Source organism: Aedes albopictus, chromosome 2 (genome assembly GCF_035046485.1).
Source record: "Aedes albopictus strain Foshan chromosome 2, AalbF5, whole genome shotgun sequence".
NCBI lineage: Eukaryota > Metazoa > Arthropoda > Insecta > Diptera > Culicidae > Aedes > Aedes albopictus.
This window is the reverse complement of record NC_085137.1, coordinates 452,156,650-452,173,494: the sequence shown is the minus strand read 5'-3', so window position 1 is coordinate 452,173,494 and position 16,845 is coordinate 452,156,650.

Below are 16,845 nucleotides of genomic sequence, written 5' to 3'. Positions count from 1 at the left end.
TTTATGCTCATTTGTTTTTCATTCCGTTCATAATAAATTAACGGATTTTTTAATCATTGTGGTTTCGGTGGTGCAGCTGTTGGTGGTGAGAGATGACCGTAGCGCTCCATACTGGAAGATCCCTCCTGGGAGACTCTGACCGGACTAAATTGAAAACTGTAAGCCTTTGGCTCATTTCAGGTATAATAACAACGGTTGGTCGACTCACTAGTAGTGAGTCACTACTATGCGGTGGAGGAAGATGGTTCAAAATGCACTTTTCGTTTTTTTTTTTTAATCTTGTGGGCTAACAGGGGTTTCTTAGTTCTTGTTACCATAGAATACTGATAAGCTGGTTTGTCTCTTTTAACACGTGCCGCCAGAAGGACAAAGAAGAAGGTACGAGATTGTATTGTTTTAAATTATTTCTTTCATTGAGTGTACCGAAAAGTGACACTTTGAACCACCTTTCCAGCCTCTGCTCTGCAAACGAGCGCGCTTGTCGGAATAGCGAAAAAGAGCCTAATTTCGGTTGGCTGCAACTGCATGAGACCTAACTATGTGTGTACTATGGCAGCGACTAACTTGCTCTTCTACACCCCAATAGGATGCCGCTAGTCGGTGGAATGCGCCAAATGGGGTCTCGTACCAAGTGCGCGCACGTGAAATAAATTTTCATAATGCGTTCAGTTTCAGTTGGATATTTATGGCTGGCACACAGCAGCAGTGGCAGCAAGGAGCAGCCAGCAATAGTTAGTTATAGGGATATCCTGCCCTGCTGCTCTGGCTGGTGAGGTGCCAGGCCAGCGGCGATGATTTGACCGGGGAGCTCGGTCCATTTCCCCCGGAGCAACAGAATACTACGCTAATGAAGTTTGCCTGATTGAATAGAAATGCATGCTTTTCGGAGCAATAAAACCGTTCGTCGGATACGATTATCAATGCTTGGCTGCTGGGCGGCTTATGCCTCGTGGCACCGGCTGGTCGACGGGTGGATTGGCATTAGCATAATTTGATATTGAATCGGTAATTGGTTTTCGTTGCTGGTTTGAGCGACGATCATCAGTGTCATAACGTAGGCTTTCGGGGTTAGATTAAGCTTTGTAGATTGTTGCGTAAGTTGGATAATAAAGACCGATTGTCGTTAACCTTGGAGGTACTGGATGATAAGGATATTTTTCCTGAACGAACGGTTCAAACATTGAGCTTATCTCAATTACAGCAACATTGAATTATTAGTTCAAATGAAGCTTTTAATAGAAAAAGCTAGGCGATGGTCAAGCGATATATATTGTCGGTAATTTATGAAACAGATTTAGGTGAAATCAAAACATTAAACTTGCTGGTATAACAGTATCTGATGATGAACATGGCGATTTATAACATCCGTTCCATGTAACTCTAATGTTCCTAATCATGGATTTTATTGCAGTTTGAATACCCGAGTAACACACATGTTATATAAAAGTTACGACAGCGCAAGTTTTGGTTGTATAGAAGTTTATTTTACGTTATTTCAACACAATGTTAGAATTACGTAAGATAAACTTCTATACAACCAAAACTTGCGCTGTCGTAACTCTATTATAACATGTGTGTTGCTTGGGTATACTGAAGCACTAACGTCCTGAAAACAGACAAATTGACCGGATTTTATGATAATCGTACTCCGGCTGTTGATTCGGGCTCGTCGAATCACACCATTTAGTGCGATGTTGAAAAGCAGGCATGATAGTTACCTTGTCGCAGCCCCCGGCGAGATCCGAATAAACTGGATAGTTCACCCGAAAACCTTACGCAGTTTTGCACACCGTCCATCGTTGATTTAATCAGTCTAGTCAGCTTCCCAGGAAAGCCGTGTTCGTCCATGATTCTCCATAGCTCTGCGCGGTCGATACTGTCGTATGCCGCCTTGAAATCGATGAACAGGTGATGCGTTGGGACCTGGTATTCACGGCATTTTGGGAAATTTGCCGTACGGTGAAGATCTGGTCCGTTGTCGACCAGCCGTCGATGAAGCTGGCTTGATAACTTCCCAAGAACTCATTCGTTGTAGGTGACAGACGAAGGAAGATGATCTGGGGTAGCACTTTGTAGGCTGCATTCAAAATAGTGATCGCCCTGACGTTCTCACATTCCAAATGGTCGCCTTTCTTGTGAATGGGGCAGATTACCCCTTCCTTCAACTCCTCCGGTAGCTGTTCGGTTTCTCAGATCCTGACTATCAGCCGATGCAGACAAGTGGCCAACTTTTCTGGGCTCATCTTGATGAGTTCAGCTGCGATACTATCCTTACCAGCTACTTTGTTGGTTTTAAGCTTGTGAATTTCATCCTTAACTTCCCTCAGCGTAGGAGTTGGTTCATTTCCGTCCTCCGCTGCACTGGCGTCGTCGTTTCCTCCGTTGCCGTGGTCTCCCGTGCCTACGCCATTCAGGTGCTGATCGAAGTGCTGTTTCCATCTTCCGATCACCTCACGTCAGGCTTTCAAGACGCCTCTGTCCTTATCCGTCCTTATCGCGGCACGAAGCCGTTGCGGGATGATAGAGCTTCCGTGTTCTTGGGAACGGCACAGCAGTTCCATTTCTTCACACTCCGCTTCTTCCAGGCGAAGCTTTTTCTCCCGAAAAAGGCGGGTCTGCTGCTTCCGCTTGTGTTTGTAACGTTCCACGTTCTGTCGGGTTCCTTGCTGCAGCATTACCGCCCTCGTAACGTTCTTCTTCTCCAAAACCATGCTGCACTCTTCGTCGAACCATTCGATTCGTTGATTCCGTTCCACGTACCCGATGGTGCTCTCGGCTGCGTCGAAGATGTCTGCTTTCACTGTACTTCAGCAGTTTTCTAGAGAGGTCACATCGAGCTCGCCCTCGTCCGGCAACGCGGCTTCAAGACTTTGCGCGAATGCTGATGCGACATCCGGTTGCTTCAGTCACTCTAGGTTGGTACCGTGGCGGTTTGCAGTACCGTACATTGTTGATGACGGAGAGTTTTGGGCACAGTTTGACCATCACTAGTTAGCGGTCGGAGTCGACGTTGGCGCCACGATAGGTCCTGGCGTCGATAATGTCGGAGAAGTGCCGTCCGTCAATAGATCGTGGTCGATTTGTGATTCCGTCGGCTGTGGTGATCTCTACTTACTTACCGATCAGGCTAAGGCCGGGGTGACCTCTACTGTACATAGTAGCCGTCTCCATTCCACACGGTCCATGGCTGTTTGTTTCCAGTTCCGCACTCTGCGTAGGGTCCGCAGATCGTCCTACACTTGGTCGACCCACCTAGCTCGCTGCGCTGCACGTCTTCTTGTACCGGTCGGATGACTCTCGAGAACCATTTTAGTCGGGTTGCTATCCGACAACCTGATGACGTGACCCGCCCACCGTAGCCTCCCGATTTTCGCGGTATGAACGATGGTTGGTTCTCTCAGCAGCTGATGCAGCTCGTGGTTCATTCGCCTTCTCCAAGTCCCATCTTCCATCTGCACCCCGCCGTAGATGGTACGCAACACCTTCTCCGTGCGAAAACTCCAAGGGCACGTTGGTCCTCTGCACGTTGGGTCCATGTTTCGTGCCCATAGAGGATGACTGGTCTAATCAGCATTTTGTAGATGGTTTACTTCGTGTTACGGCGAACTTTATTCGACCGTAGAGTTCTGCGGAGTCAAAAGTAAGCACGATTTCCTGCCACAATGCACCTCTGAATTTCTCTTCGACACATTAATGACTAATCCGATTCGTCTGGCTTCACTCTTTAGTCGGATGTACGTTTCCGCCATCGTCTCAAATTTGCGAGCAATAATATGAATACCATCAGCGAAACCAAGCAGCTGAACGGACTTCGTGAAAATCGTTCCACTCGTGTTTATCCCCGCTCTCCTAATTACACCCTCTAAAGCAATGTTGAACAGCAAGCACGAAAGACCATCACCTTCCCGTAACCCTCTGCGAGATTCGAAGGGATTCGAGAGTGTCCCTGATACTCGAACTACGCACATCACTCGATCCATCGTCGCCTTGATCAATCGTATCAGTTTATCCGGGAATCCGTATTCGTGCATAATCTGCCATAGCTGTTCGCGATCGATTGTATCATACGCCGATTTGAAATCGATGTACAAGTGATGTGTGGGCACATTGTATTCGCGGCATTTCTGCAACACCTGGCGGATGGCGAACATCTGGTCCGTTGTAGCGCGTTCACCCATAAATCCAGCCTGATATTGCCCCACGAACTCTCCTGCAATCGGTGATAGTCGGCGGCATAAAATTTGAGAGAGTATCTTGTAGGCAGCGTTCATTAGTGTGATCGCGCGGTAGTTCCCGCAATCCAACTTGTCGCCCTTTTTGTAGATGGGACACACGATACCTTCCATCCATTCCTCCGGTAATACTTTCTCCTCCCAAACCTTGGTAATGACCCAGTGTAGTGCTCTCACCAGTGTTTCTCCACCGTATTTTAGAAGCTCGCTAGGAAGTTGATCTGCTCCAGAGGCTTTGTTGTTTTTCAACCGGCCAACCTCCTCCTCAATCTCTTGGAGGTCAGGGGCCGGAAGTCTTTCGTCCTGTGCACATACTCCAAGATCTGTTACCACGCCACCTTCGGTGCTTGCAACGTCGCCATTGAGGTGCTCATCGTAATGCTTCCGCCACCTCTCGACCACCTCACGCACGCTCGTGAAAATATTCCCGTGATTATCTCGGCAAATGTCAGCTTGTGGCACAAAGTCTCTGCGCGAGCGGTTCAGCTTCTCGTAGAACTTTCGTGTGTCCTTAGCACGGTACAGGCGTACATCTCTTCCATCGCTTCGCGATCTCGTTCTTTCTGCTTGCGCTTCTTAATCCGGAAGACTGAGTTCTGCCTGTTCCACGCCTGTTTGTAACGTGCCTCATTCGCTCTCGTACGGTGTTGCAGCATTCTTCTCGTTTTTCAAATGTTCACATTCGCCGTCGTACCAGTCGTTTCTGTGATTCGGAGTCGCGAAGCCTAGTGCTGTAGCCGAGATACTGCCTATGGCGGATCGGATGTCCCTCCAGCCATCTTCAAGTGTAGCTGCGCCAAGCTGCTCTTCCGTTGGTAGGGCTACTGCTAACTGCTGCGCGTAGTCTTGAGCCACTTCTACGTTACGCAGCTGCTCGATGTTAAGCCGCGGCGTTCGACTTCGACGCGTGGTGATAACTGTCGAAAGTTTTGAGCACATGCATACAGCGACTAAGTAGTGATCCGAATCTATATTCGCACTGCGGTATGTGCGGACGTTGGTTATATCCGAGAAGAATTTACCGTCGATTAGAACGTGGTCGATTTGGTTTTCTGTTTGGTGGTCGAGTGATCTCCAGGTGGCTTTGTGGATATCTTTGCGGGGGAAGAAGGTGCTTCGGACTACCATACCACGGGAGGCTGCAAAGTTTACGCATCGCTGGCCGTTATCATTCGATACGGCGTGCAGGCTGTTTACCGGTCGGTACATTTCCTCCCTTCCTACCTGCGCCAGTCTTGCGAATAATCGCGACCATCACGAGACAATCACTTGAACCGCTTTTTGGAGTCACCGTTCCCAAGGTGATACGAACCAGCTAGCATGTTACGCCTGGAATGACAAACATGTTGTGGGTTCCACCCTTCGCAGCTTTGCAGCGATAGCAGTTGCTGAGTATTCTTCAGGCGAGAGAATCAATCTCACTGAGCAACGATGCATAACGGGCGAAGTGAGAGCGTTTGCCGTAGCCAGGGCGAACTGCGTGGTGCACTCAATGTGTGCGTTTAAACTGAGCTATGCAAAACGAATAGAATTTATGACGTAGTACCGTGCTTGTGATAATACACATGCATAGTTTTACATGATGTTGCGCGTGCATCTGCTTGAGGCGACGGAGAGAGTCATGACACTCACATGAGCCGTATCCAAGTCAGGATGATTGTAGCAAAACAAGGGTGACCGGGTGACTATAATGCACGGGAAAAAATTCGTTGCCGGATCCAAGACTAAAATGTTATGAAATCATAAAACTTGTCGCTTCATGATATTGTAACTACAAGTCATGATATCATGACGTTAACAACGATTATCATGAATAATAATAACTGATTCCATCAACAAAAGCCATGGCCGTCAAAAGCGTTATGAAAAAATTAAGCTCGTTTTCATAAATTGAAAACCATAAAGCATAGTCATGGTAGCATGGCTCTGAGTCATAAAACTATGACGCTGAGTCATCTCAACCAGACGCTGAGTCGTATGAACATAACGCAGAGTCATAAAATCATGAATCACAAACGAATTTGGGCACTGTTGGCGTTACGCAAACCCTCGCGCAGAATCACCTACGCCATTTTTGTCACTTCTGTCTAGGCGCCTTTTGTGAGCGGCAGTGTTTTCCGATGAGTTTTTTTTTGGTTTTCGAAAAGGTGTAGTGAATTGTTCTTACTTAAATAGTAGTAAACTATATAATTATTGAACTACATTCCAGAAGTTGAAAGTGAAAAAACTATATTCCGGCACAAAACTCCGGCCAGCTTCATCAGCAGCAGAACAATCAAGCTCACGTATTGATTTTATTACTACTAACAATTTATACAATTAAGCCTTGCTTTATTTTATTATATATATATTTTTTAATAGAAATCTTTTCTTTTCTATGCAGACGGCGGGCGACATGGAACATAAAATCAGCACACGCTTGGATTTTCTTAAGGAAAAATTCGAGAACCTTAATTTGCAGCCGCAAATTGTTTCGGTTGGGGCATCGCGGGGAGAAGGAGCGTTATTTTCGGGGGAGCGGAGTACAAGGCAGACCACATCCTCCATGCCATTTGCATTTGCATGCAAGTGATATATGTTTTGAATCTCCAGTATGCACCAGACTGCAAGCCCCTCTGGATGTTCTTGCAGGCTCATCTGTTCAAAATCCCAGCGGTAGATCTATCCAAAAGCACCCGCGATTTACTGCGGGCTATTGAGTAGGTTGAATGCACAATGATGAATAAATATTGACAAATACCAGAATCATAAAAATTACTTCAATATTCAGGAGCCTTGTTCATGATTTCAGAGTGCGTGCTTCACGATAACATGACCTTAAATGCCACTTTGCATCAATTAATCCGATAGTATAAATTACAAATACTAGAATCATGCATACTGCTTATGTTTTTATAACATTAGGTAATAAATTTAGAACATGCTTTATGATAACATGACCAGTTCTACCATTTTTTCGCAAATCGATCCAGTACCATAAATGACAAATACTTGCACCATGAGTAATGCTCAAGCTTTCATAAATTTAGTTCATAGTTTGAGTACGTACTTCATGATAATATGAACCGACTTACCAAATTTCGCAAATAAAACTGGAACCATAAATGACAACTACTAGTTCTATGAATACCGCTTCTGGTTTTATGAATCTAGCTAATAGTTCTGGTATTCATGGGCATGATATCATGACTTAACTTACAAATTTTTGTCAATAAATATTAAAAACGTAACGCCAAGGTGACGTTACGGCAACATGAGTCATGAAATCATGACCTTTTTTTGTGGTGTATATTTATAACATGAAAACACACATTTTACGCGAAATCATGAATCATTTAGCAGGTTCCAAGCAGCGGATTTTTTCCCGTGTGGGATTCTGTCTTTTCTGGTGTTAGCGACTGTAGAGAGAGCGAATCAGAAACCGCAGAGACAGGGTGATACAAGCTTGGTGTTAATCAGCTTTTTTGTGACTTGTACGCTGATGCTTCGCGACACTGACCTGCGCGTTCATATCGCCGACAACGATTTCCACGTCACGCGGCGAGCAACCATGGCATGTTTGCTCCAACTGCGCGTAGAACGCTTCTTTCTCGTCATCGGGTCTCCCTTCGTGTGGGCAGTGGACGTTGATGATGCTGTAGTTGAAGAAACGGTCCTTAACTCTCAACATGCACATCCTTGCGTTGTCGCATCTTGCCCAACACTATAAATCCTGTTCCCAGTTCATTAGTGGTGCCACAGCTTTGGTAGAAGGTAGCCGCTCGATGCCCACTTTTCCACACTTTCTGTCCAGTCCAACAAAGATACTGCAACGCCACAATGTCGAAGTTGCGGGGATGTAGTTCGTCGTAGATTATCCTGTCACATCCTGCGAAACCTAGTGACTTGCAATTCCATGTTCCAAGTTTCCAATCGTAGTCCTTATTTCGTCGCGTGGGTCTTTGCTGATTGTATCGAGTCGTATTTTCTCCTATGTTATTCGCAATGGGGATTTTTACGGGTGGCTTATTGGGCATACGCCAACACTCCTGTCTCGCCGGAGGGCCTACGTGCTAGTTCTGTTTAACGTCAGAACCAACACTGCACAGTGGGAAAAATTGAACCCGAAACACGACTAAATTCATTTTCTCAGCTGGGTAACGGGTTCTGCCAACGGCTGAGACCATTTTCGCTTGGAAAAAGTATGCTGAATCGATTGGTGGGGGTCTCATTGGCCGGATGCCTCACCCTGGTCAGCTAGAGGGCCGGAATCAACCCGAGTTCCCTACGGAAAGCAAAATCATTGTCATCCAAGAATACTTTCGCACCCGATATTAATTCTGAAGCCGCAAATCAGAAGTCAACCACACTCCTGATAATATCAGTTGCATATTATGGTCCAATTGCGGTTCCGGAACAATCCGGGACAACCCGGAACATTAGGGTGGAGCTAATTTAAAAAAAAATATCTCTGGGATATGATTTCCCAAGTGGAAATTGATCTACTAGTTGAAATAAGTAGTATAAGTGATCTTTAGGGATGGCACAAAGGGTTTAAATGATTTTATTTTCTAGAGCAAACCTTTAAAAAACATTTCAAATTAAATTTTCAAACATAATTTTTTTTGACTAAATCGGTGATTTTAGAACCCATTTGGGCCAAATTTGTGCTCAAAATTGCGATATCTCTACTGGTTTCAGAGATATTTGAAAAAAATTGTCCTAACCCAAAAATTAGATACCTAAATATTACAATATTTTATTTTTTTTTAATATCTCGGAAACCATGAATGAATGAAAATAGAGAGGCATTCAGCTGACAATGAATGTGGCGAAGCACGAATGAAAAAATGAGAATGTCAATTTTCAGTTTGAATCTTCGAATTTTTTACTCTCTGGATAATACTAGCCAGTTAGAAGGTAAGATGTGGCCACTGATAATTCCGAGTTCCTCTGAATACCTATACTATGTATATCTAAATAATGCTGCAGCTTAATAAATAATACAGATTTCACAATCAATGCAGGTTGAACAAAACTATATTGGTGGCCACTAAACGGCAATCCGGAATGCTTCCGGAATCCCTCAGGGATGCTTCCAGAATTCTTCTAGGTTTGGTCAAGAGTCCTTCTGGGTTACTTCCAAAATACTTCTGAGATGCTTCCATATTCCTTATAGGATGCTTTCAGAATCCTTTTGGGATGCTTCCAGAATGCTTCTGGGATGCTGTCAGTTTTCCTTCAGGATGCTTCCCAAGTTCTTATGGGATACTTCCAGATTCCATCTGGGGTGCTTCCAGATTCCTTCTGAAACATTTCCTAGATTTTCGGGAATATTACAAGAATCCTTCTGAGATGCTTCCAGAATCCATCAGGGATACTTCCAGAATTGTTCCATGACACTTTCAGATTCCATCTCGAATGCTTCTAGAATTCTTCTGATTTGCTTTCGTAATTCTTCTTGGTTGCTCCCAGAATCTCTATGGGATGCTTCAAGATTTCTTTTGAGACACTTCCCGAGTTTTTCTTGGATGTTACCAGATTCCTTCTGGGATGCTTGCAGATTTCTTCAGATATGGTTCTAGAATCTACCAGGGATACTTACATAATCCTTCAGGGATATTACCTGAAACAATCTGGGATGCTTCCAGATTCCATCTGGGTTGCTTTCTAATTCTTCGAGGTTGTTCGCAGAATCTTTCAGGGATGCTTTCAGATTTCTTTCGAGATGGTTCTCGAATTCTTCTAAACTGTTTCCAGACTCCTTCTGGGATGCTTCCAAAATTCTTCCAGGATACTGCCAGATTTCTTCTGGCAAGCTTTAATAATCCATCAAGGATGTTTCTAACATCCTTCTGGGATACTTCCAGAAAACTTCTACGATGCTTCCAGATTTTTTTAAAGATACTTCCCAAGTTCTTCAGAGATACTCTCAGATTCTATCTGGGTTGTTTCCAAAATTTTTCTGGAATTATTTCAGATTTTTTCTGGGATGCTTCCAGATTCCAGAATCCTTCTGGGATACTTCCAGAATCTTTCTGAGTTGCTTCCAGATATCTTCTAGGTTGCTTCTAGAATCTTTCAGGGATGCTTCCAATTTTTTAAGGATGCTTCCTGAGTTATTCTGCGATTCTTCCAGATTCCTTCTAGGATGCTTTCCAAGTTTTTCTGGGATGCTTCCAGATTTCTTTTGGAATACTTCTAGATTCCTTATAGGATGTTTGCAGATTCGTTCCAAGATGCTTCCAGAATCTTTCTGGAATGCTTTCAGAATACTTTAGGTATTTTTCCTTAATCATTCTGGGGTACTTTCAGAATACTTATACGTTGCTTCAGGAATCCCGGGATGCTTTCAGAATTGTTCATGGCTGCTTCCAAAATTTTTTTGGGTTGCTTTCAAACTCCTTTTTTGAAGCTTCCAAAATCTTTCTGGGATGCTTCTGAAGTCCTTCAGGTATGCTGCCAGAATCCTACTGTTACATAATATCAGGGATACTTCCAGAATCACGCTTCCAGGATTCTTCTGACTCTTTTATGAATGCTTCAAGAGTTCCTCTGGATTGCTTTCGGAATCTTTCTGGGATGTTTTCAAATTCCTAATGGGAAGCTTCCAGAATCATTCTGGGATGCCTTCAGAATTGCTTGCAGATTTTTTTTGTGATCCTTTCAGATTCTGGGATGCTTTCAAGTTGCTTCAAGGATGCCTACAAATTCCTTATGAGATGTCTCCAGAAACGGTCTGGGTTGCTTCCAGATTCCATCTAGTATGCTTCCAAAATCTATCTGGAATTCTAGAAACATTCTTGAAATTAGTCTTGAATCATCCCAAAAGAATTCTGGAAGCATCCTAAAAGGAATCTGGAAGGGCCACTTCAAGATTTCAAGGATTCTTTCATTTATTTAGTTCACATCAAATTCATGATAATACTGAATCAACAATTTGCCGCCATAATACTCGATTTGCAGCTGCAGCTCTCCATCCTCGGTCACGCCCAACACTCGCCAGATCACGCTCCACCTGGTCCGCCCATCGTGCTCTCTGCGCTCCACGCCTTCTTGTACCAACCGGATGGTTAGCAAACACCAACTTTGCAGGGTTGTTGTCCGGCATTCTTGCAACATGCCCTGCCCACCGTATCCTTCCAGCTTTGGCCACTTTCTGGATACTTTGTTCGCCGTAAAGTGCAGCGAGCTCGTGGTTCATCCTTCTCCGCCACACACCGTTCTCCTGCACACCGCCGAAGATCGTTCTTAGCACCCGTCGCTCGAAAACTCCGAGTGCTTGCAGGTCCTCCTCGAGCATCGTCCATGTCTCGTGTCCGTAGAGAACCACCGGTCTTATTAACGTCTTGTACATGGTACATTTGGTGTGGGGGTGAATCTTTTTTGACCGCAGTTTCTTCTGGAGCCCATAGTAGGCACGACTTCCACTGATGATGCGCCTTCGTATTTCACGGCTCACGTTATTGTCAGCCGTTAGCAAGGAACCGAGGTAGACGAATTCTTCTACCACCTCGAAAGTATCCCCGTCTATCGTAACATTGCTGCCAAGGCTTGTCCTGTCTCGCTCAGTCCCACCTACCAGCATGTACTTTGTCTTAGCCGCATTCACCACCAGTCCGACCTTTGCTGCTTCACGTTTCAGGCGGGTGTACTGTTCTGCCACCGTTCCAAATGTTCTGGCTATAATATCCATGTCATCCGCAAAACAGACAAATTGGCTGGATTTCGTGAAGATCGTACCTCGGCTGTTGAGCCCGGCTCGTCGCATAACACCTTCCAGGGCGATGTTGAATAGTAGGCAGGAAAGTCCATCACCTTGTCGTAGTCCCCGTCGAGATTCAAATGAACTGGATAGCTCACCCGAAATCCTTACGCTGTTCTGCACACCGTCCATCGTTGCTCTTATCAGTCTAGTCAGCTTCCTGGGAAAGCTGTTCTCGTCCATAATTTTCCATAGCTCTGTGCGGTCGATACTGTCGTATGCCGCTTTGAAGTCGATGAACAGGTGATGCGTTGGGACCTGGTATTCACGGCATTTCTGGAGGATTTGCCGTACGGTGAAGATCTGGTCCGTTGTCGACCGGCCGTCGATGAAACCGGCTTGGTAACTTCCCACGAACTCATTTACTTTAGGTGAAAGACGACGGAAGATGATCTGGGATAGCACTTTGTAGGCGGCATTCAAAACGGTGATCGCTCGAAAGTTCTCACACATTAACTTGTCGCCTTTCTTGTGGATGGGACAGATTATCCCTTCCTTCCACTCCTCCGGTAGCTGTTCGGTTTCCCAGATCTTGACTACTAACTGGTGCAGACAGGTGGCCAACTTTTCCGGGCCCATCTTGATGAGTTCTGCTGCGATACCGTCCTTACCAGCCGCTTTGTTGTTTTTGAGCTGGTGGATGGCATCCTTAACTTCCCTCAGCGTGGGAGTTGGTTCGTTCCCGTCCTCTGCTGCACCAACATAGTCATTTCCTCCGCTGCCTTGGTCCTCCGTGCCTACATTCTCTTCGCCATTCAGGTGCTCGTCGAAGTGCTGCTTCCACCTTTCGATTACCTCACGTTTGTCCGTCAGGAGGCTCCCTTCCTTATCCCTGCATATTTCGGCTTGCGGCACGTAGCCTTTGCGGGATTCGTTGAGCTTCTGGTAGAACTTGCGTGTTTCCTGTGAACGGCACAGCAGTTCCATTTCCTCGCACTCCGCTTCTTCCAGGCGGCGCTTTTTCTCCCGGAAGAGACGGGTCTGCTGCTTCCGCTTTTGTCTGTATCGCTCCACATTCTGTCGGGTTCCATGCTGCAGCATTACCGCCCGCGCTGCATCCTTCTCCTCCAGAACCGCTCTGCACTCCTCGTCAAACCAATCGTTTCGTCGACTCCGTTCTACGTACCCGATAGTGCTCTCGGCTGCGTTGTTGATGGCTGCTTTCACTGTACTCCAGCAGTCCTCTAGAGGGGCCACATCGAGCACACCCTCGTCCGGCAACGCTGCCTCGAGATTCTGCGCGTATGCGGTGGCGACATCCGGTTGCTTTAGTCGCTCTAGATCGTACCGGGGCGGCCGCCGGTAATGTACGTTGTTTATAACGGACAGTTTTGGGCGCAGTTTAACCATCACCAGGTAGTGATCGGAGTCGATATTAGCGCCACGATAGGTCCTGACGTCGATAATGTCGGAGAAGTGCCATCCATCAATCAGAACGTGGTCGATTTGCGATTCCGTTTGTTGTGGTGATCTCCAGGTGTAACGATACGGGAGGCTGTGCTGGAAGAAGGTGCTACGAATGGCCATGTTCTTGGAGGCGGCGAAATCGATGAGGCGTAGGCCATTTTCGTTCGTCAGCTGGTGGGCGCTGAACTTTCCAATCGTCGGTCTGAATTCCTCCTCCTGGCCTACCTGAGCGTTTAGATCCCCTATGATGATCTTGACGTCGTGGTTTGGGCAGCGGTCGTACTCGCGTTCGAGCTGCGCGTAAAATGCGTCTTTGTCATCATCAGTGCTTCCGGAGTGAGGGCTGTGCACGTTTATTATGCTAATGTTGAAGAATCGGCCCTTGATCCTCAACCTGCACATTCTTTCGTCGATCGGCCACCAACCGATCACGCGCCTCTGCATGTCGCCCATCACTATAAAAGCTGTTCCCAGCTCACGTGTGTTGCCGCAACTCTGGTAGATGGTATGATTACCTCTAAACGTTCGCACCATAGATCCTGTCCAACACACCTCCTGCAGCGCTACGATTCCGAACCCGCGGTCCTTCAGTATATCGGCGAGTATGCGGGTGCTCCCGATGAAGTTGAGAGATCTGCAGTTCCACGTACCGAGCTTCCAATCGCAAGTCCCTTTTCGTCGCTGTGGTCGTCGCCATTGGTATCGGTTCGCATTCTTCTCTTGTTGATTTTCCGGTGCTAGTCTTTTTTACGGCTGGCTCGCAGGGCCTGACACCAACCCACTAACCCAGGGAGCTGGGCTTACCTTCCCGGAAGCTACGGGTTCTGCATTGGCATTTCCTCCAACTACAGTGCTAAATAGCTAGGCTCGAGCGCCAGTCTTCGCCGGGGGTGGTGTTTTTAATGGGCGCCCAGGAGATAATATTTTACCTGAGCTTCCACCCCGATTCTGGAAGCATTCATTTAGAAATCTGAAAGCATCACAGGAAGAAACAGGAAGCATTCCAAAACGAATCTGGAAGAAATCCATAAGGAATTTGAAAGCATCGCAGAAAGATAATGGAAGCAACCCAGGAGAATTGGGAAACCATCTCCAGGGTATCTACTCATACTCATAAGACAAAATGAAATTCTGTAAGTTTATCAGGTTTTAACAAGGTTAATTAAACTTAAGTTTTGTAATATTTCCAATTTGTAAATCAGTTTATATTTTACATATAAAATATAAATACCTGGAAGCAATGAATGTAAGAAATTGATCTTTTTTTGAAATATGCAAACAAATTTTCATTAATTAGGTTAAAATTTAACGGGAGATTTGTATGAAAGCTCGTAAACAAATATAAAGGAGTTGATAAGGGAATATGATTTTCAGAATCCTTTAAAAATAATGGCTAGAAATTTTTAATGAAGCATTTGGCATTTTTTTTTATAAAACCCTTAGAGGAAAAATATTTAAATGCTCTAAAAAATCAGATAAAAATTATTCAGAAATCCAATAAGCAGTTTTCTAAATTATGACTGGTATATTCGTTAAATATTCTATTATGAACTCCATCAGAACTCAGAGATAGATTCAGGTTATTTTCAGAAACTGAAAATGTTTGATTAACTTATAACAATTGATTTCAAAATTCAAAACGGATTTCTAGTATTTGTTTTATCCGCTACGAAATGTATCCAGAAGTTCTCTAAGTATTCCAGGTTTTCCCTGTTAAATATAATTACCTGAAGATTCCTGGTTTTCAGGTGTTTTCCAAGTAGTAGACACCCTGATATCATAGGAACTCTGGAGCATCCCACAATTATTCTGGAAGCATCCCAGGAGAATTTGGAAAGCATTCAAAAATGAATCTTGAAGCATTTCCAAAGAATTCTGAAAGCAACCCAGATGGATTCTAGAAGCATCCCTGATGGATTCTGGAAGCAGCTTATAAAGGAATCTAGATACATCCATGTTGGATTTTGAAAGCACACCCGAAGGATTCTGGAAGCATCCTGGAACGAATGTGGAAGCATCCTGTAAAAAATCAAGAAGCATTCCAAAGGAATTCTGCAAGCATCCCAGAAGGAATTCTGGAAGCATATCAGAAGGTAAAGTAAAATTTTTGCTAGAGCAAACCTTCAAAAAACGTTTCAAATTTAATTTTCAATCATAATTTTTCTAGACTAAATCGGTGATTCTAGAACCCAGTTCGGCCAAATTTGTCCAAATGGGTTCTAAAATCACCGATTTAGTCAAGAAAAATTAGGTTTGAAAATTTAATTTGAAATGTTTTTTAAAGGTTTGCTCTAGAAAATAAAATCATTTAAACCCTTTGTGCCATCCCTAAAGATCAACCAAAATCGCTCATTTTTGTACTGCTTACTTATTTCAACTAGTAGATCAATTTCCACTTGGGAAATCATATCCCAGAGATATTTTTTTTTAAATTAGCCCCACCCTAATGTTCCGGGTTGTCCCGGATTGTTTCGGAACCGCAATTGGACCATAATATGCAACTGATATTATCAGGAGTGTGGTTGACTTCTGATTTGCGGCTTCAGAATTAATATCGGGTGCGAAAGTATTCTTGGATGACAATGATTTTGCTTTCCGTAGGGAACTCGGGTTGATTCCGGCCCTCTAGCTGACCAGGGTGAGGCATCCGGCCAATGAGACCCCCACCAATCGATTCAGCATACTTTTTCCAAGCGAAAATGGTCTCAGCCGTTGGCAGAACCCGTTACCCAGCTGAGAAAATGAATTTAGTCGTGTTTCGGGTTCAATTTTTCCCACTGTGCACTGGGACGACCACGCTGATGGGGCTACCACCTTGGATATAGCTGGGCGTGGTGCAGCGTTTCTTATTCAGCCGCTGATGCCAGAACAGACGCTGTTAGAGCCGCACCTCCTTGGTGAACAGACGCTTGGATTGTACCTCCTCAATCTAGCTGAAGTCAGAAGGAAAACAGTGCCCAGGCTGCACTACCAGCTAAGGGCCTATCCATAAACTACGTAGACTCATTTTTGGCCATCTCAGACCCCTCCTCCCCACTTGTAGACTTTTGTTCATACAAAATTTTCAAAATTTGTATGGAGTGTAGACTTTGGCCAGACCCCCCCGTCCCCCCTAAGAGTCTACCTAGCTTATGGACAGGCCCTAAGCACACAACTCTTAGCTGGCGGTCTTTGTCATCACTTGACCCGTGGAAGCATGAGGTAGGAACTTGTGAGGACCAGAGCTATATTGGACGCTCTCCTTATCGACTCACCGTTTTGCAGCCCATAACCGTACGGATAATAACCGGATGATAACCGTACTCCGGCTATTGAATCGGGCTCGTCGAATCACACCATTTAGTGTGATGTTGAAAAGCAGGCATGATAGCTACCTTATCGCAGTCCGAATGAACCCTTACGCAGTTTTGCAGAACGTCCATCGTTGCTTTAATCAGTCTAGTCAGCTTCCCAGGAGAGCCG